The sequence below is a fragment of the Neovison vison genome, chromosome 2 (assembly GCF_020171115.1).
Source record: "Neovison vison isolate M4711 chromosome 2, ASM_NN_V1, whole genome shotgun sequence".
Classification (NCBI taxonomy): Eukaryota; Metazoa; Chordata; class Mammalia; order Carnivora; family Mustelidae; genus Neogale; species Neogale vison.
Genome location: NC_058092.1, coordinates 162,537,106 through 162,558,284, shown reverse-complemented (window position 1 = coordinate 162,558,284; position 21,179 = coordinate 162,537,106). Strand labels below are relative to the sequence as shown.

General features: G+C 38.5%; 1 pseudogene; it reads right to left on the bottom strand.

Annotated features, from left to right (window-relative positions):
- Positions 1-20,840: 20,840 nt before the first annotated feature.
- On the bottom strand, positions 20,841-20,965 carry LOC122901445 (annotated as a pseudogene).
- Between the last annotated feature and the right edge of the window lie 214 nt (positions 20,966-21,179).

The window sequence follows — 21,179 nt, the reverse complement described above, 5'->3', positions numbered from 1 at the left end:
GTATAGGGGTGCCTGGGTGGCTCAGTAGGTTAAGTGTCTGATTCCTGATTTCCACTCAGGTCATGATCTCAGGGTCATGAGATCAAGCCCCATGTGGGGCTCCATGCTGGGTGTGGAGCCTGCTTGGATTCTCATTCTCTCCCCCTGTGTCTCTCCCACCCTCTAACTTGCACACATTCTCCCCCTCCTTCTCTACCTCTCTCTCAGGAAGAAAAAAAAGAAAAAGAAAGAAAGAAAATAGGTGGTACAGCATACTATTGCAATCTCCAAAGTTAAGACAGCTAACAATTGAAGAATTAGGATAAATTAATTCTAGTTTGCCAATATTTGAATATAGTAATCAAATACTCAAGCAGATGGTATTAGCAAGTGAATAGACAAATAGGTCACTAGAGTAGAATAAAGAAATAGACTCACATAAATACAGTTAACTAATTTTTGACAAAGAAACAAAGACAATATAATGGAACAAAGATAGTCTCTCCAACAAAAGGTGTAGGGATAACTGGACATCTGCATGCAAAAGCATAAATATAGATACTGATCTTACGTCTTGAATAAAAAGTAACATAAATGGATCACAGTCTTAAATATAAAAAAAACTATAAAACTCCTAGAAGATTCCATAAGGACAACAGAGATGACCTTGGGTATGGTGATGCCTTTGCAGTTACAACAAAGACATGATAAACCCATTAAAGAAATAATTGACAAGCTGGACTCCAGTAAGAGTAAAATTAAAAAGTGCTTTGCAAAAAGCAATATCAATTGAAAGAGAAGACAAGCCACAGAATGGGTGAAAATATTTGCAAAATACATATCTAGTAAATGGCCATTATGAAAAATACACAACGAACTCTTATAGTTCAACAATAAGAAAACAGAAAACTCAAATTTAAAAATGGGCCAAAAATCTAAACAAGCACTTTATCAAAAAGATATACAAATGGCGAATAAGCATATGAAAAGATTCCCCCCACCATATGTCATCGGGGATATGAAAATTAGAGAATGAGATATTACCACACATCCATCTGAATGCCCAGAATCTAGAACAATGACAACACCAAACACCAGCAAGGATATGGAGCTCTCATGCATTGCCAGTGGGAATGCAAAATGGCCATGTTGGAAGGAAGTTTCATGGTTTCTCACAAAACTAAACATATCCTTACTAGACAATATAGAAGCCACACTTCTTCGATTTACCCAAAAAAGGTAAAAACTTATGTCCCCCCCCAACCTACAGGTGGATATTTATAGAAGCTTTACTCATATTTTTCCAAAACTTGGAAGCAACCAGATGTCCTTCAGTAAGTGAATGGATTAATAAACTATGGTAGAGGGGCGCCTGGGTGGCTCAGTGGGTTAAGCCACTGCCTTCGGCTCAGGTCATGGTCTCAGGGTCCTGGGATCGAGTCCCGCTTCCTCCTCTCTCTCTCTCTGCCTGCCTCTCTGCCTACTTGTGATCTCTCTCTGTCAAATAAATGGATAAAATTTAAAAAAAAAATTTTTAAAAATTAAAAAAAAATTTAATAAACTATGGTAGATACATCTAGACAATGGAGTATCCTTCAGCACTTAAAGGAAATGAACATTAAAGCCATGAAAAGACATTGAAGAGACTGAAAAGCAATTTACTAAGCAAAAGAAGCCAGTCTAAAGAGTTTATATGTCACATGATTTCAACTATAGAACATCGTGGAAAAGGCAAAACTATGGAGATAAAAAACTGATCAGTGGTTCTGGGGGTGAGGTGGTATGGAGAAAAATAGGCAAAACACATGCTTTGTCCAAACCCACAGAATGTACAACACCAAGCGTGAACCCAAAGGTAAACTGCAGAGAACGGGTGACTGTGTTGTGTTAACGAAGGTCCATCTTTGTGACAAAAAATGTACCATTCAAGGGAGGCTATGCATGTGTGGAGGCAGCAATAAGTGGGAAATTTCTATACTTTCCTCTTAATTTTGTTATAAGCCTAAAACTGCTCAAAATATACAGCCCATTAGAAAAAGACATCTTTAAAAAACATAACATTAACACTTAAGAATTCCTGGTTTTCAAATTGACTTTATCAAATGCAATTTAATTAAGAAGTCCCTAAATGAAACCAAAGAATATTTATTTTTCTCTTATGTTAAGCTGCTCTGATACAGAGTCTTCTGTCAACATTTTAAGACTTTTCATCAGAAAGACGAGAGGCCTAATAAACTGTAAATTCAAGGACAGGATGATAGGATACATTTTACTGCAAACAAATAACAGTTTAAAATGCTGAGCCTCTGACTTATCAAAATCAGGCCAATAAACATCTTTACATCTCTACATCTCTAGATGTAGATGTACAATCTCTACATCTCTAGAGCATTACTAAATATTTCCACAAAAACTTATCACTTATTCGTGGCCAGAACTATTTCCTTTTCAGCATCTCCTCAATGAATCTCTGTGTTCTTAGTGGTTGGAATGGATCTGCCCAGCCCACAAGTGTCCCTTCTACCATCCCTGCTGCAGATGACGGAGGGACAGAGTGGAGATTTACACATTTATCACTGAAAGTGTCTTCCCTTGACACCCGCAATGCCTCCTGACAGTTCCAGGGCTCGAGAGCAATTATAGTAAGAAACTAGGTAGGGAAAATGACCTTGGGGAGATTCCTAGGAGACAGAGCAGCCCAGGAGGATGCACTGGAAGGAAAGCAGAGCAGAGCCATTGGCGGTGAGACAGTGTAAGAGATCTTGGTGACAGGCACAGAAGGTCCTGTTACCAACACAGATTAAGAAAGTACACAAGACTAGTTCAGCAGTACGTTTAGAAAGCTAAAACATTTTATAATCCCTGACAATTTGGGTTGGAAATTTACAAATATCACAGAAGGAGAAAGCGCCCTCTGATACAGAGACTAACATTGCTTCATTTCCATAACCAACGCAGTTCTCTTGTGCAGACGAGCTGGTTTGCTGTGCAGCAGGGGGGTTGGCCGTTCGTGCTACTGTGCACAGATAAACACTGAACCTCCAGGAGCTTTGATTTTACCATCAACAATGTAGAGTTAATGAAATATCAGAGTAGAAGAGTTGGCAATCATAAAACTCCCAAGCAAAAGAGTTTTCTCTTACGTTCTTAACATTTATGCTGCAAGGACTTTAAACGGGAAAGTTGGATTTTTATTTTGGAAGCCACTCGGTCATACCCAGAGCACACTCTGCTCTGTTACACACACGTGTTTACTCACATAGATACACATATACATGCATATCAGGTATTTGTAGTTTTTCTATTTGTAAAAATCTCAATTTTTTTAAAAGACACTTCTCCAATCAAGAAATACAAATGGCTATCAGACACATGAAAAAATGCTCATCATCATTAGCCCTCAGGGAGATTCAAATTAAAACCACATTGAGATATCACCTTACACCAGTTAGAATGGCCAAAATTAACAAAACAGGAAACAACATGTGTTGGAGAGGATGTGGAGAAAGGGGAACCCTCTTACACTGTTGGTGGGAATGCAAGTTGGTGCAGCCTCTTTGGAGAACAGTGTGGAGATTCCTCAAGAAATTAAAAATAGAGCTTCCCTACGACTCTGCAATTGCACTCCTGGGTATTTACCCCAAAGATACAGATGTCGTGAAAAGAAGGACCATCTGTACCCCAATGTTTATAGCAGCAATGGCCACGGTCGCCAAACTATGGAAAGAACCAAGATGCCCTTCAACGGATGAATGGATAAGGAAGATGTGGTCCATATACACTATGGAGTATTATGCCTCCATCAGAAAGGACGAATATCCAACTTTTGTAGCAACATGGACGGGACTGGAAGAGATTATGCTGAGTGAAATCAGTCAAGCAGAGAGAGTCAATTATCATATGGTTTCACTCATTTGTGGAGCATAACCAATAGCATGGAGGACAAGGGGCGTTAGAGAGTAGTAGGGAATTTGGGTAAATTGGAAGGGGAGGTGAACCACGAGAGACTATGGACTCTGAAAAACAGTCTGAGGGGTTTGAAGTGGCGGGGGGGTGGGAGGTTGGGGTACCAGGTGGTGGGTATTATAGAGGGCACAGCTTGCATGGAGCACTGGGTGTGGTGAAAAAATAATGAATACTGTTTTTCTGAAAATAAATAAATTGGGGAAAAAAAAAAGAAAAAAAAGATTTTATTTATTTATTTGACAGAGAGAGATCACAAGTAGGCAGAGAGGCAGGCAGAGAGAGAGGAGGAAGCAGGCTCCCTGCTGAGCAGAGACCCGATGTGGGACTCGATCCCAGGACCCTGAGATCATGACCTGAGCCAAAGACAGTGACTTAACCCACTGAGCCACCCAGGCGCCCCAAAAATCTCAATATTTTTAGTTACAGGTAACCATCAACATCTTACAATGAAAGTTTACTGCTCTGAAAGCCCACAAAACATGCACAAGCTTTCTGGCTGTTAAGATTTATGAAAATCCACGGTTCCAGGAGCCAGACAGCGAAAGCAAGAATAAGCAGAAACCACAGAAGACACCAAAACACTTCACTTGTTGGAATTCTGAGATAGAGTTTATTCCACTTACTTACTTGTTTTAAAGATATAAACCAAAGTTATAAACTCCCTAAATGGATGTATACATAACCAGATGAGAAGGAGATGACAGAGATAGTAGAGAAAAGAAAATATTTCACCAATGATGACTACGGATTTTCCACTTAATTTAAAAAGAAAGCAATGAAATCCAAAGCAGGGCAGCATGAAGAAATCCACATGTAGAAACATCTTGGTGAACTAAGAGAATATAAAAGGCAAAGGTTGTTGGGGTTTTTATTTTTGTTTTTTAAGATTTATTTATTTATTTTAGAGAAAGAGCCAGGGTTGGGGAGAGGGATGAGGAATGGGGGAGAGGGAGAAAATATCAAGCTGACTCCACGCTGAGCACAGAGCCTAACGCGGGGCTCGATCTCACAACCCTCAGATCACAACCTGTGCCAAAACCGAGTTGGACGTTCAACCAACCATGCCACCCAGGTGCCCCAAAAGACAAAAGTTTTTAAAAGAGTTCTTAGAAACCATCAAAAATACTTTAAAAGTGATGTTTTAAAGATAGATTCATTTGTAGTTTGAAGATAAATTATTTCTAACATAAACATAAACAAAGATATATAGTGAACCTAGTATAACTTCGTAGAAAGGGGCGCCTAGGTGGCTCAGTCAGTTGAGTGTCTGCCTTCAGCTCAGATCACAGTCTCAGGGTCCTGGCATTGAGTCCTACAATTGGGTTCCCTGCTCAGCAGAGAGTCTGCTTCTCCCTCTCTCTCTGACTGCCACTGCCTACTTGCGTGCTCTGTCTTCGTCAAATATATAAAGTCTTAAAAAACAAAACAAAAAACAAAAAAAACTTTGTTAAAATACACTAACGAGATTCTGTCTGAACAAACTCTACCCAGGCTCCTCCGAAACACCTTCTCAACTACGGTCTAACGTCGGCCTATAAAAAATCAAAATGATTTGTTGGGGGGGGACCCACAAATGATTTTACCCATTCACTTCTTCTCCCATTAAAATACTTAAAAATAGTATATAGTTTCCAATAGCTTAACATTGCACATGACCCAGCCCCTCTTAAAATTCCTGCCGGAGAAAGCTCAAGGCTGCCAAAAGAGTTTAGTTTGCTTCTAGCCAACACCCAAGGACAGGCCCTCTGATCACAGCTTATTAGAACAAAAATGACTTGCAACTGTGCACCCTTTGGGTCTTTGGGCTGTATCTCCAACCACTCAGTAGTTTTTCTCAAGGACCTAAAAACCATTGCTTGGGAACGTGACCATTAGCCAAGGGGCCTCTGACTCCCAGTCTCTGTGGGAAGATGGAATCTCAGCTTCATTAACAGCCAGCTAGCAGACACAACTGGCCTGATCAGCATCTACACTGCCTAGCCTCCTTGTACAATTATTGATAGTCTATTTTTAGAACCAAGGATGGATTATTTGTATTCTTCTAATGAGGATTTCCATTTGTTTCTGAGAGATATCGAAGGCCCTGCAAAATCCAGATGATGTGAATTCACGTAAGAGCCCACAGGGTCCAAAACAGTTTTTTGTTTTTCTTTTTTTGTAATTGCCTGGAAGAACTCAGTGACTTTCCCCTTCTGGGGGTACCTTAATCTACATTCAGTCATGATGACTTCTTATTATCCAAACAAATTTATTTGTTGATGCTTTTATCAACATTTAACAATGAGTTGTTTTCAACTGGTGAATAGCTTGATTTACTGTATTACTACCAGACATGAATTTTCTGCAAACCTATTAAGTATTAAAGAAACTGTACAGGTCCCCAAACTCTACAAGCCTGTGATTTTTCTATCCCTGAAACTACCCTCGGAGGCCCTTCGGCAAGACTGGCAGGGGCTCTTAGCCTTTAAAGCTCCCCCAAAGGAGGCTTGTATTGAGAAGTTCATACTCAGAACTTAAAAAAAAAATTTTTGAAAAGTAACACATGAAGTTATAGTCAGTGTAGCTGTATAAAAATTTCAAAAGTCAGGAAAAGCTTTGCCCCAGTGTTCACACATAACAAGAGCTGTGTTCTGAAGACCTCATGATTCATGCTCTCTCTTGAGAAAGCCACGGTTCAACTTAAAGGATTTAGCTCAATGGCATTTTTAATCAGAAAATACAATCCCTACAGCATTTAGAGCACAATACTCCTTTTATTGTGACTGACTGATATTCATGGATGTGTTAGTAATAACAGGTACGCAATACCCAGAGATGGACATCCTGAATTTGTTGCGTAAACAAAGGGAAAATAAAATTCCCCAGGGTCTTTTTCAAATCACATGGAAACTGAGTGGCAGGCACGCTGAGCACAGGAACCCACGGTAAATAAGATAAACATGCATCTCTCCACCGGGAGTCTGAATGCTGTTCCCAGAGCTGGACATTTTAAAGGATGTATCTTCAATCAAAAATATACCACCACCTAGACATGTAATAATTAGGTACATGGTATCTTGAGCTGGATTAACAAAAAAGCCTGCTTTGCAAGACAGCCTCTGATTGGCTATTCCAAAGCTGGCAAAACCTTATTTCTTGTCATCTCACAGACTGCCTGACTTTTTGAAAGTGGAAATAGCTGTAACTCACCAGGAAATGACGGTCTGGAGTAATTACATAACGATGGCCTAGTGCTAAATTGTAAAGTCACTCTCGAAAAATGTTTCTGAGAATTCACTGCAAACACTGGTGTTTTGGAAATTAGTAGACCGTTGGGGACTATTTTAAGTAGAGAAAATATAATTAAAAAAAAAAGTGGTCATAAAGTATAAACTCCCAGTTACAAGACGAATTAGTCCTGAAGATATTAAGAGTCAGCTCCCAGTTGACTACAGTTAATGATACTGGATCGTATATTTAAAAGTCGCTGCAAGAGTAGATCTTAAAAGTTCTCATAAGAAAAAGGAAAATGTGACTCTGTGTGATGATGGATTTCACTAGACTTACTGTGGTGATTGTTTGCCAGTGTATGTGTGTACCAAATCATCATGTTGTGCAACAGAAACTGATACAATGTATCTCACTTATATCTCAATTATTAAAAAAAAAAAAGTGAAAAAAGGCAATTTAAGGTTTTGCTGTTGTTACTGCAAAATTCTTATTTCACCATCATGTTTCTACATGTGGATTTCTTCATGGCTGCCCTGCTCTGGATTTCATTAGTTTGCCTGCTTTCTTTTTAAATTATGTGGAAAATCCTTAGTCATCGTTGGTGAAATAGTTTCTGTACTGTCTCTGTCACCTCCTTCTCAACCGGCTATATACACAGAATTTAGGGAGTTTATAACTTTCGTTAATATCTTTAAAACAAGTAAGTAAGTGGAATAAACTCTATCTCGGAATTCCAACAAGTGAAGTGTTTTGGTGTCTTCTTTGGTTTCTGCTTGTTCTTGCTTTTGGTGTCTGGCCCTTGAACCCGGATTTTCATAAATCTCAAGAGCCAGAAAGCTCGTGCATACTAGCTTTCCTCTTTTTTCCCCTTCTTTTCCCAGTTGACGGCCCTGGCAGATCCATGTCTGTTCTGCTCGTCCTACACCCTACTGAAAGAGAAGCTGTCACAGTCACCGTCCTTTCCATCTAATCTTCATTCCCTGCTATAACAGACTGTCCTGCCAGGTGGGGGGCTAGGGCCATTTAAGCTCCATCTTCTGAAATGTTCTGCCAGTCATGACAAACTTGACCTTCAGGCACATGAACAACTCAGCATCGTAGGGAGAGCCATCTGGGTGCCCAAGCCTGCCAAGGGTGAACATCCCAGGCAACACTTCAAATGTATTAAATCAGAATCTCTAGGTGGGGAAATCAAATAACAGGTCTTTTTTCTAGGGTCCCAAAATAATTGTGATGTACAGGAAGTTTGAAAATTGATCATTCAAACCCACTTGACTTGAGAAATCAAGTGTTCTATCAAATACTTCTCACGTGAGCAAAGTGACTTGTCAAGGAAACACTGCCCAAATTAAGAATTAGACAGTGAGCCCACCTGAACCATTCCCCTTAAAGTTTCTATCTGGGGGACATAGTTGGTTAAGTGTTTGCCTTTGGCTGAGGTCATGATCTCAGGGTCCTGCGATCCAGTCCCATGTCTGGGGAATCCCTGCTCAGCGGGGAGCCTGCTTATCCCTCCTCCTCTGGCCCCTCCCCCGTTCATGCTCTCTCTCTCACTCCCTCTCTCTCAAATAAATAAGTTTATTACTAGATAAATAAATAAATAAATAAATAAATACAATCTTTAAAAAGATTAAGAAAATAATGGTCCTGTCTCTGCCATCTCTTTATCTCTTGGACAAATTAAATTCTTTTTTTTAAAATTAATTAATTAATTTATTTTTATTTTTTATTTTTTATAAACATATAATATATTTTTATCCCCAGGGGTATAGGTCTGTAAATCGCCAGGTTTACACACTTCACAGCACTCACCAAAGCACATACCCTCCACAATGTCCATAACCCCACCCTCCTTCTCCCAACCCCCCTCCCCCCAGCAACCCTCAATTTGTTTTGTGAGATTAAGAGTCACTTATGGTTTGTCTCCCTCCCAATCCCATCTTGCTTTATTTATTCTTCTCCTACCCCCTTAAGCCCCCATGTTGCATCTCCACTTCCTCATATCAGGGAGATCATATGATAGTTGTCTTTCTCGTCTTGACTTATTTCGCTAAGCATGATACACTCTAGTTCCATCCACGTTGTCGCAAATGGCAAGATTTCATTTCTTGTGATGGCTGCATAGTATTCCATTGTGTATATATACCACATCTTCTTTATCCATTCATCTGTTGATGGATATCTAGGTTCTTTCCATAGTTTGGCTAGGACAAGTTAAATTCTTAACATCTCCTCTCCCACCAATGTAGGCATTATTAAGCCCACTGGTTTTGGAGAAACTTGATCTTGTTTAAAGTAAAAAATAAATAACAACAACAACTAAAAGCTCCTAGGTAAGAAAAAGGAACTGCCAGTTTGGTAGGAAACACAAAACCAAAACCACAAGAGTATGATGCATCAGAAATCAATGGGAAAAACAATTTCAAGGATGAAGGCATTAAAGTCTGTCACATGCTGCTGACTGATCATTAAAATAAGAGCTATATATGTTCAATGAGGTTAGAAACTTGTAAGTCCTTGGTTATAAATATTTTCTACTTAAACTGTTTGTACTTATTTTGAGGTCTAATGTCTTGATTCTCCTAATTAATTTTATTAATTAGAAATACCAAATAATTATTGTAATTATAACAATTTAGTATTCTCTCTTTACATTGTTTTACTGACATACATAAAACTTTTCATTGTAGACATACAGATTATTTACCATTTTGATTTTGTCATTGTTTTTAACAAAATGAAACTGGTTTTATCTTCTGACTATGATGGTTAACACATACTCATTAAAAATCAAAAAATAAATGTGTAAGAAGAGGTTAAAAAATGATCTAAAATCCTGCTTTTATACCTTAAAATTCATAAATGCAAATGCATTTGTAAACGTTCTTCCAGTAATTGTTCTGTACATATACATACTGCATACATATTTAAATAAGATTACACTTAAAATACTGATTTTCATGTTTTTACATAATAGTAAAAAATGGAAAAAATATATATATATTCCATTTTTCTCATGATCTCTATGTGAAAATGTTTAGAAGTGGAATGGTGGGTCAAAAGAAAGTATATTTTATTTTTCATACATATGCCAAATTTTCTTTCTTAAAGTTCAACCATTTTTTTTAAAATCCTTCTCTAGTCCTTTCCAATATGTCTACAAATTCTTTGTTTCTTATTCCTTCAAAGAAACAGAGCTTAATTCCTGTCCTTTTGAGTATGGTCTGTACTTAGTGATTCATTGCTCATAAATAAATTATGGTGAAAGTGGTGATGTGGAATTCCCCAATCTGTAAAAGGTTACAGATTCTTCTTTGGGCTCTCCCCCCCACCTTCAGTCTGTCTTCTCTCTCAGATGACTTTCTTGGGGGAAAGGTAGATGTTATGCTACAGGGACATTGAAGCAGGCCCATGGAAAGGCATACACAGTGAGGATCTGCAGCCTGTGGCCTCCAGCCACGTATGTGAACTGAGAAGACAATCCTCCAGTCCCAGTCAAGCTATCAGATGACTCCAGCCCTGCGACACTCTGATCTGGAAACTTCAACTAAGTCAGTCCCCAATTCCTGACTCTCAGAAGCTGTGAGACCACTCATTTTTATTGTTCTAAACTGATAAATTGGTGGGTAATTCATAATGTGGCGATCGCTAATACAGAGCTTAGAAGTGAGAAATTGGGTGCTGCCATAACAAACTCATGAAATGTTGGCATTGTATTGAAACCCGGCAACAGTGAGGGTTGGGTAAACTTTGAAGAGGGTGATGAAGACAGCATGAGCAGCGAACAGACCTTGAAGACAGTGCTGGTAGCAACATGATGCCCTGTGGGGAGGCTGCAGCTGTGGGCACAGAGAAAAGTGAGGAAAGTAACTTGCCCACTAGTGTGCATGTGCAGAGTTCCTTTGTGCTTTTAATTCTCATGCAATACCATAACTAGAACACTCAGAGTTTGAAAAACTATATAAAGTTTTTGGACATCATAGGGATTCAAGCATCTAATAAAAAGGAACTAGGACTACTGTTTCTTAATATTCTTATTTCTAAAAATTGACAGGTCAAGGGATTTCTAGAACATCTGTTTAAAAATTAAGATATCGCTATCTCCCACTGATAAAATATCCCTAGATTAAGTGATATTGGGTTAAAGTATAAAAAAACTATTTAATTTCATACATTTGTTACTCAGTCTTAAGTCTGAAAGAAGAATTTAAAGAGAAAATTCCCCCCATTATTTATTAATTATACCCCACTGCCAGGGATAGACAAGGGGAAGAAGAGTTTTAGTAACAAACTGTGTATGTAAATAAACACATACACAAATGTTTAAGACAAAAGAGATGATGGAGAAAACCATATTGCATTTGCTCTACTAATCTTTATTTTGTATTTTAAGTAAAAAACCAGCATACTAGAATCTGGAGGTGATCATACTTAAAAACTAATTTTATGTAGGCTCTTTTAAAGTATGCTTCTAAAGAGAAGAAAAAATTCAAATACCAGCAATTAAATGTCAGGGAGTAAGAGTATCAGTAGCCAAAGCAGTAAGTAATTTTTAAAAATGAAATGAATTCTTTAGATGGTAACTGCTATGGAGCAAAATAAAGCAGACAGTAACAGGGAATTATGTTAATTAAAACTGCAGTAAGAAAAATAAGTTAGAAAGAGCCCACACCACTTAGGGATTGCTTAGGCTTTCATTTCATATTTAGAAGGTGTCCTATTTGCAAATACTTTAGGGTTTTACATTTGGCACAACTAATCTTACTATTAATTTAGTAGGTGATTTTCCTTTTATCTGAGGATGGTTTTACTCTGACTGAAAAAGGATTTGATTTACTTTCCCAAATTCGTATGATTTAATCATTACTGAATTGAAGCTTCTGCATAGGGAATTGCTCAGTTTATTTTCTGTGAAATTAGTGGAGGGAATAATTAGGATCACAGTGACTTCTGCGTGCTGTAATTCATCATGTGTCAGCCCCTTTTTCACAGCATTACTTTCCTCCCTCAGGATACAATGTGGTATCGAGAACCGTGTTCGGATGCACTTGCCAATTCAGTGGAGAAGAAGAGTAGAATGAGCTTCTGACTTTCAGAAGCAGTGCCCCATTCACCCAATTCTACACTCCAAGAACCAATGTTATGAATATCTTTTTGACCAAAGTTATTTTCATTCCAGCTCAAGAGAAAACAAAAAAAAATTATATATGTACACATTTGCATTCATCTTCACAAACAGATTTATGGAGAAAAAAGACATCCTACATAATATAGTGTGATGTAAGAATAGAAAAACTTCAGACCTTTGCCCCAGAATAACTCCAAAGGCTTTCTTCAGATCTCTGACCTGCATTCAGTTACATTTCTGGCAACGGTTCTATGTTTCTGCACCCAGCCTATTACCCAAAACAAACGTGTTACTTGACTTTCAGCAAACTGCCTTGACCATAATGCTTTGGATTTTTGAAAATTATTCTTTCATTATGGAGCATAACGAAACCATATTGGTTAATTCATAAAACGGATCTGAATCACCACTGTGATTTTTAACAGATCTCATGCTTCTTTGTTCCAGCTAAGAATCACTCCTTTCTTAAATTTTTTTTTTAAAATCCTGACTATTGTTTAAATACTATTTCAGAAGAGTCACTGCTCACAAGATGATGAAGGGAAATAGTGACCAGCCAGACATAAGAACAAGGATGGCCACATGGACGTCTCTTATGACTCTCTCAGTGTCTCAGTCCCAGCCCCAACCACTTGATTCAGGAAAATTACAAATTACTATAGTTACTCACCTACATTACTCACAAATGATGGAAACCACAAGTTCTCAATTTACATCAGTTTATATAGCATATCTTTACCATTGTAAAAATACAAACAGGCAAACATGTAAAGCTACAGCTGAGCTAGAGGAAACAGGATTATGATATCACCTACATGTGCTTCCTGGATCTTTTCCTCATGATCGTATCCCTTTTCTTGCTGATTCCTGGCACCAAATGTGTCGAATTGCCCAGAGCTGCCCAGGTCTTGCCCAGTTTACCTGAGGAGCATATCTAAGTCAGAATTTTGATGATAAACTACAACCACCCACTGAAAGCTTTTTCTCCACTCTTCTTTGTGGTTACAGAATTTATAATGGATGGACTTACTTCAGAACATTCATAATCATGTCAATGGAAGAAAATGATTTGTCTATTACTTCCAAGAAAACATCTGCAAATATGAACTTGGTCTTTAAGTCTTCAATTTAATGATTAAAAAAAGATAATTTCAAGAAATGGGGAGAAGACATGAACAGACATTTGTGCAAAGACGACATCCAGATGGCCAACAGACACATGAAAAAGTGCTCCATATCACTCGGCATCAGGGAAATACAAATCAAAACCACAATGAGATACCACCTCACACCAGTCAGAATGACTAAAATTAATAAGTCAGGAAATGACAGATGGTGAAGGTGCGGAGAAAGGGGAACCCTCCTACACTGTTGGTGGGAATGAAAGCTGGTGCGGCCATTCTGGAAAACAGCATGGAGGTTCCTCAAAATGTTGAAAATAGAGCTACCCTACAACCCAACAATCACACTACTGGGTATTTACCCTAAAGATACAAGGGTAGTGATCTGAAGGGGCATGTGCACCCGAATGTTTATAGCAGCAATGTCCACAAAAGCAAAAGCCAAACTATGGAAAGAACCTAGATGTCCATCAACGGATAAATGGATAAAGAACAGTGTTATATGTATACAATAGAATACTATCCAGACATCAAAAAACCTAAACCTTGCCATTTGCAAAGACAGGGATGGAACTAGAGAGTATTATGCTGAGCAAAATAAGTCAATCAGAGAAAGACAATTATCATATGACCTCACTGATATGAGAGATTTGAGAAACAGAGGATAACAGGGGAAGGGAGGAAAAAATAAACAGATGAAACCAGAAAGGGAGACAAACTATAAGAGACTCTTAACCTCAGGAAATAAACTGAAGGTTGCTGGGGGATGGAGGTTGAGAGGGATGGGATGGCTGCGTGATGGACACTGGGGGGGCATGTGCTATGGTGAGTGCAGTGAATTGTGTAAGACTGACGAATCACAGATCCATACCCCCGAAGCAAATAATACATTATATGTTAATTTTTTTTTTTTTAAAGGATAATTTCAGTAGTAGTGGAAAGTTCATGATATTAAGATTAGAAGGTTTAGAGGATTTGGTGCTATCAGAGTAGATTGTCCTGGTCACTTCCTCTAACAAAAGTTATCTATTCCTCTATTCGTGGATTCTATTCCATGAATCCAGATGAAAGTGTTTCAAGCTCAAGAAATGTCTGAAATAAAACTGCAGGATTGGTTCTTACCTGCAAGACTAGATGTGGTGACTAGAATCCTCTTGTTGACGTTCGTTCCAGTGATAAGCTGACTCGGGATTTAAAAATAGACTCCCTGATCTGTAAGCCACTTAAACGGACCTCATGTGGCTTTGTCAGCCCAGACTGTTCTCTAAGTGTTAAATGTAGCTCAGAAATATCTTAGAGTCCTGAAGAAAAATGTCCTTAATTTCATTTCTTCAATAAATATTAATTAACTCGCCTTTGGGAAAAAATTGTATAACATTTGCAAATTGCGGTCGTTCAAAAATATACAGTCTTCTGAATCATCAGAGTTGTTGATGTGTGCTTATGTCTGTGTGTGTGTGTGGTATTTACATCTGTGAAGTGATATATTTGGACTGGCTGATTCCAAAGACCCTTCTACCTGGAAACCATTTCCATTTGTTTTCTCTATTTACCCAACTACCATTTAAAGGGGATGAAATGTAACAGGAATTCAAATCATTGAATCTATTTTTTAGCATTCTGCAACAATTAAGTCTTCTGATGTCTGACTAGAGGGTAAGAAGGGAATATGAAGAGACATGTTGTGATATGGTGTAGAGGCAGATTATTTGGGTTTATAAACTATACGATATTATACACTCTATGATATTAAGTCACTTACACAGTTTGACCCCCCCATCTTGTCATCTGCAAACTGAGATAACATTACCTATCCAGAAACTTCACAACCTCAGGAGAAACAAGAGAGAAATGCGTGTTAAAATGTTTGCAACAGGGGCATATGGGTGGCTCAGTCAGCTAAGCAGCTGCCTTTGGCTCAGGTCATAATCCTAGGGTCCTGGGATCGAGTCCCCCATCAGACTCCTTGCTCATCAGAGAGGCTGCTTCTCTCTCTGCCTCTGCATCCCACTCTGCCTGCTTGTGCTCTCTCTCTTTCTGATGAATAAATAAAATCTTAAAAAAAAATATTTGGAGCAGAAGTACCTGGGTGGCTCAGTTGGTTAAGCATCTGCCTTGGGCTCGCATCATGATCCTAGGGTCCAAGGATCAAGCTCCACGTTGGGCTCTGCACTTCATGGGGAGTCTACTTTTCCCTCTCTCCCATTCCTCCCCTGGCTTGTACTCTCCCTCTCTCTCAAATAAATAAATATTTTTTTAAAAAATGTTTGGAAGAACAACAACAAAAATGTTTGTAGCATTGTAGAGCTCTGAAAATGCCAATTAACTATTCACCCAAACATAGTGTTTTCTTTAAATCTCTCTTGGAAATTCAGGGGTGATTGTGTTGGATGATAACTAAATAAGGTTGAGAAAGATCACAAGAATGAGCCAATGGGAAAGGAAGAGTTGTTATAAGAAATAAGACCAATGTGGGCACCTGGCTGGCTCAATCGATCAAGTGCCCGCCTTCAGCTCAGGTCATGATTCCAGGGTCCTGGGATCAAGCCTGGCTTCTGGCTCCCTGTTCAGCAGAGAGCCTGCTTCTCCTTCTCCCTCTGCCTGCCATTCTGCCTACTTGTGCTCTCTCTCTCTCTCTCTCTGCAAAATAAAGAAATAAAGAAAATAAATCTTAAAAAGAAAGAAAGAAGACCAATGTGACTGTTATTGTCCCTGATATGAGGAAGTGAAGATGCATCATGTGGGGTTAAGGGGGTAGGAGAAGAATAAATAAAACAAGATGGGATTGGGACGCCTGGGTGGCTCAGTTGGTTAAGCAGCTGCCTTCGGCTCAGGTCATGGTCCCAGGGTCCTGGGATCGAGTCTCACATCGGGCTCCTTGCTCAGCAGGGAGCCTGCTTCCCCCCTCTGCCTCTGCCTGCCATTCTGTCTGCCTGTGCTCGGTCTCTCTCCCTCTCTCTCTCTGATAAATAAATAAAATCTTTAAAAAAAAAAAAAAAAAAAACCAAGATGGGATTGGGAGGGAGACAAACCATAAGTGACTCTTAATCTCACAAAACAAACTGAGGGTTGTTGGGGGGAGGGGGGTTGGGAGAAGGGGGGTGGAGTTATGGACATTGGGGAGGGTATGTGCTATGGTGAGTGCTGTGAAGTGTGTAAACCTGGCGATTCACAGAGCTGTACCCCTGGGGATAAAAATATATTATATGTTTATAAAAAAATTTTAAAAAATTAAAAATTAAAAAAAAAAGAATGCCAAGTTGTCAATGATTATGTGGGTACAAAGTTGATAAATCAGTCCAAGGTCAAGGCGACTGCACTATATCATTAGATCTGTATCAAAATGAGTATGAGTTACTACTACAGGTTACTAATATGACAATACCAGAGAATTGAACACATTAAGCAAATATGCTGCTGTAGAGAAAAAAGAATTAGACACTATCAGTTTTTATATAAAAATTTAAGAAGGAAATATTTTCCTATCCACGTTTATGACTCAAGCCTTAGATATGTGTAGTCTAAATTCATTTCTCCTATACAAAAAAATAAAATAAAGGACACAGATGAAAAGTGCAAAACAAAAACGATAAAGTGATAAATTTCCATGGAGAAGCTTCCACATACAGTGAGCCAAAATAAAAAATCAGAATTCTTCAGGAATTCTGAATTTTTCAGAAAAATTTTTAAAATGATGGCAGATGTGATTCAAAAGCATGGATAAAGTGACTATACATTTTTTCTTTAAAAGCCAGTCTAAGTTACTATAAGAGAAGGATGCCAGTACTGAAGGCTGCAGCCTGCCCGCCCCTGCCAAGGCTTTCCTAGTTGGATATCCTCAGTCATGTTTTTGTGCTATCTCTTTGGCTTCCTTTCCCCATTTGCAACATAAAGGTTACATTTATACCTCCTCTGGATTGTCTCTGACCATTAAATGCGTTAGTGTGTATTAAGCATTTAGGTAGAACCCAGTACATGAAAAGTGTCTTTTTTTTTTTTTTAAGTGGAGAGAGAGCTCAAAATAGGTAGATTTACAGAGCAAAAAGTAAAAAGATGTACTCTTTGCACCTAGGATATTAACATTTGTCATACATGCTTGACCTGGTAGACCACTGGGCCTTTAACATTATATATATTACAGTTATTTTGATGGGAAACTTGAAAAAAAGATGTAGGAACACTTATGGAAATTAAATCCACAATAGGCTTCAATAATTATTTGACACATGTATCTAGTTTTTGAGAATGTCATCTAAAGGTCAACAATAAAGGTACCTGTGCCAAACAGAAGCGGGATAATGGTGTTGCTGGAATACAGGACCCACTGTATAGAACATTCTGGGGTCATAACATCTATCCAGTGAATACAGCAGATGGTCTCATCTTTTCCACAAACATAATGTTGTCTCATGTGCCTCCAAAGAGACTGGTTTTACAAGTGCAACATTTGTTATAACTCTACCTAAATCACTCAGCCTCTGTCTTTTCAATGGACAGAAATGTTCAGATGCAAAATCAGACCTCTTTATGTGAAGGGGCCGTCAATGGTAATCAGGACACCAGTTCTTGTGCCAGCATTAGCAATAGGATGTTAAGACAACTGATATAGACAAAAACAGAGAAATAAAAAATGAAAAATATAAGGCTGCTCTTAGTTAGAAAGATATAGTTAAAATATAGAAATAGAGGCAGTTAAAACATCTAAAATAAAGAGTCTTTAACGAGCTGTTGAAGGGAAGAGAATAAATCAAGTCCCACCAGCATTAGTTCTTGAGTTGTACACTGGAAACTCCTATTTCCTGATTCCTTAAATTCCTCTAAATTTAAATATTTCAAGTCCTCGTACATTTAGAGACTTCAAAACAGCATTGATTATTTTACTTTTTGTCACAGTAAAAAAATAGATAAAAGACAGACCTTTATGGGGGCATACATGGTTATCTAAAAAATTTGATTTTTCTTTAAAAATCTTATGGGGGAATACTATGCAGCCATCAACCCCCCCCGAAATCTTGCTATTTGCAGTTACGTGGATGGAAGTAGAGGGTATAATGCTAAGCGAAATAAGTCAATCAGAGAAAGATAATTATATGATCTCTCTGATATCAGGAATTTAAGAGGCAGGATGGGGGTGGGGGAAAGGGGGGAAATGAAACAAGATGGGACAAGGGAGGAAGACAAACCATAAGAGACTCTTAATCTTGGGAAACAGACTGAGGGTTGCTGGGGTTTGGGGGGGTGGGAGGGATGGGGTGGCTGGGTGATCGACACTGGGGAAGGTATGTGCTATGGTGAGTGCTATGAATTATGTGAGACTGATGAATCACAGACCTGTACTCCTGAAACAAATAATACATTATATATTAATTTAAAAAAAATTTTTTTAAAAGATTTTGATTTTTTTTTTTTTGACAGACAGAGATCACAAGTAGGCAGAGAGGCAGGCAGAGAGAGATAGAGGAAGCAGGCTCCCCGCTAAGCAGAGAGCCCGATGTGGGGCTCAATCCCAGGACCCTGGGAACACGACCTGAGCCGAAGGCAGAGGCTTTAACCCACTGAGCCACCCAGGCACCCCTAATTTAAAAAAATCTTATGGGAGACTCAGTTTCAAATAATAAATGCCTTGAGAGTCTTGCATGCGATTTCAACCAATAAGTTATGTCCTCAAAAAGGTATTCACTGGAGACAATTAAAAACAGCATCTAAATCAGTATATCATCCCAATCAGATTATCTGCATGGCACTCACCACTACCTGACCTTTTCCCTAAATTTTCATTCAATAAAATTTTATTCAACACTTATTGTATCTACTGTCTTAATTGTTGGGTATCCATCAGTGAGTAAAATAACAAACTTGTCCTAAAAGATTTATATTCCTTGCATTTCTGCATGTGTCAGTATGCTTCTTTGTTCTTTTTTCTGTAAGATTTTATTTCTTTATTTGGGGGAGAGAGAAAGAGATCATGAACAGGGGAGAAGGGTAGAGGGAGAAGTATACCCCCCACTCAGCAGGAAGCCCAATGTGGGACCCAATTCTAAGACCCTGAGATCATGACATGAGGTGAAGGTAGATGCTTAACTGATTAAGCCACCCAGGTACCAGATTTTTTCTTATACTTACATAATATTCAAGCTCCATGAGGGTGGGGAGCCCAAGTTCATTCTGCTCAGTACTCTATCTCTAGAAACATCCCTGGTATATAATAGCCACTTGTTACGTATTTACCGCAAAGTTACATGGTTATGTTCTCGTGGTTATCGCTGCAATTTATTCATTCAAACAATTCATAAAATCATTGAGTTCCTCTCACAGATCTCCTGAGGTTTTCTTTTTTTTAGGGCATTATGCTAATTCTTAGAGATGCAAGTGAATCCCAGGCAAAAATGGAAAATTTAACCAACAAATGAAGAAAATTGTGTGAACTCTCACAGTGTTGCATTAAAGGAAAATGATATAAGACAAATAGAAAGGATCCCTAGAGCAAAGTGATGCACCTTGCCAGCCGCTGAGATGTGGCATGCCTTCTCAGGAGAACTGATAGCAGAGTCGGTATACAAGTTTACAAGTCAGGGAAAATTCTGTAATGAAAAGTCAGTTGGCAGTACCAAGGCCAACTGAGAAATTATTGCTATGGATTTCCAGAGACTTCCCTTTCAAAAAGTCACTGAAAACAGCAAAACTGATTAAAATGGAGACTACCTCCTCCGATGAAACAAGGCTGAAAACAGGACTTGAAACCATCCACTTATGCAATATACCCCCCACACGCTGTCATCTTTGAACCAAAATGAAGAGAATGGGAACCAATATAGGCCTTCTCAGACTTGAGGCAAAAACACAGATTTGTCTAAGAGGAAATTACATTGTTAATTCTTAAAGCTGTAAACACACCCTTGATTAGGTCATCGAAAGAGGAACACAGGCAGGTCCTGGAAGATGTGAGGAAATGTCTGTATAGACTGTTCATGCTAGAGGATAGGAGAGTTAGAACTCATACTGCAACTTTTTTCCCCTTACAATCTAAACAAGCTCCATAAAGAATATAGAATACAACAGAAATTACTATACTTAGGGGGTTTTTCTAGGAACCACCCTGGGAACTCAAACCTTAGAAAGTATGGCCCAGAATCAAAGAACATGACAAATTTAATGACATGATTTTAGCAGGGGTGGTGGGGTAAGGGATTGGATTCAGAGCTGCCGCCTGCCTTGGGTTACCCCAGCCCACTCCTCAGCACAGAGTATCACAAAGATCTTCTCCATTCAAAGATGAATTGTAGTAAAAAAGGAGACCCTAGAGAAAGTATACATCAACTAAATGCTTTAATGTAAGAAGACAAATGTTGAGCATTTGACAAATGACAACCCAACGCAGATAAGCACAAGCTAGAAGAGGGAAACGTTGCAGTGGAATGGTGTCCAAAAAGCAATCATACAAAAAAACAACAACAAAAACCCCTCAGGAATGGAAAGGTTCACTAACAGAATCAATTTCAATTAGCAATAATTGTGCCTCAAATAAACTTCATTGGCTACGATACTGCCATTGCGCAAAGCTAACACAGAATTAATTTAAAGATAAACTTTGAAAATGCTGAAGTTTCAATACAAAACAAAGAGCACAAGTTATAAGTGCTATTTTAAACAAATTATATACCTAGTAAGTTGTACTATATACACAGTGCTTAGTAAAATATATACTTACGGATAAATGGGAGAACGGTAAAACAGAAATGAATAGATGTTTCAAGTTGCAGTCAAAACACCTACTA